General features: G+C 45.0%; 1 pseudogene; it reads right to left on the bottom strand.

Moving 5' to 3' along the window:
- Positions 1–872: 872 nt before the first annotated feature.
- Positions 873–1,047, bottom strand: LOC119345727 (annotated as a pseudogene).
- Between the last annotated feature and the right edge of the window lie 246 nt (positions 1,048–1,293).

The raw sequence follows: 1,293 nt of genomic DNA, 5'->3' as shown, positions 1-1,293 counted from the left end.
TGCTTGCAAGGCTTAGGTGATGTGCATTACCGAGAGGGCCCAGAGATAACTCTCCGACAATCGGAGTGACAAATCCTAATCTCGAAATACGCCAACCCAACAAGTACCTTCGGAGACACCTGTAGAGCACCTTTATAATCACCTAGTTACATTGTGACGTTTGGTAGCACATAAAGTGTTCCTCCGGTAAACGGGAGTTGCATAATCTCATAGTCATAGGAACATGTATAAGTCATGAAGAAAGCAATAGCAACAAACTAAACGATCAAGTGCTAAGCTAACGGAATGGGTCAAGTCAATCACATCATTCTCCTAATAATGTGATCCCATTAATCAAATGACAACTCATGCATATGGTTAGGAAACATAACCATCTTTGATCAACGAGCTAGTCAAGTAGAGGCATACTAGTGACACTCTATTTGTCTATGTATTCACACATGTATTATGTTTCCGGTTAATACAATTCTAGCATGAATAATAAACATTTATCATGATATAATGAAATAAATAATAATTTTATTATTGCCTCTAGGGCATATTTCCTTCAGAGACACGGCGACGGGAAACTCCGACCCGCGGCGAGGGCGGCGACCTGCGTGGTGGGGGTGGGGCAGGTGGTCGGGGATTGACCGGAGGCGTGGGTGCATGTGGGCTGCATGCGGTGCTCCCCTTTTTTCTTCTGACGAGGATTGTGTGCGTGAGGAAGGAGAGAATTGACTTTTGTGCGAAGAGATACCCCCCTTTTTTCTTCTAACGAGGAATGCGTGCGTGAGGAAGAAGGAGAGAGTTGACTTTTGTGCGAAGGGATAAGGCTAATCTGAGGGCCTCTGGCCTTGATCTAATTACAAGCATCCCATCTCAAGAAATGAAAATTTCAAGTTGATGGGCAACACCTGAGGGACCAAATGGCAAGCCATTGTGGTGGTCTCTCTCCCATAAAAAATAAATTTAATATCATTGTGGGCACATGATTCACATTTCAAATATTAAACTGATAAGAACAGATACTACACTTGATCTTAGCCAAAAAGCCGAGAAAGATATGAGTTGAACCGCTGCCCTACCCCTCTATTTATCCCCTCCTACCGGACGCAGCTTCGGTGCCTTAAGGCACTGAAATATAGTCCCCTCCTACCCTCCTATCCTCTCCTCGCCTAGCGAGGAAGTACTAAACGAACTGCTCGCGCCTGACGGTACAATGCCACCAAGCCAGCCTCTTGCGTGGGCCTAAACATAGAAGGCCTTTTGCAAGGCCTATTTTACGATCACAACGCTGGCTAATGAGTTGCT

This window comes from Triticum dicoccoides, unplaced genomic scaffold, assembly GCF_002162155.2.
Source record: "Triticum dicoccoides isolate Atlit2015 ecotype Zavitan unplaced genomic scaffold, WEW_v2.0 scaffold27209, whole genome shotgun sequence".
NCBI lineage: Eukaryota > Viridiplantae > Streptophyta > Magnoliopsida > Poales > Poaceae > Triticum > Triticum dicoccoides.
Note: the sequence above shows the minus strand (reverse complement) of the source record. Positions and strands in the feature narration are given on the sequence as shown.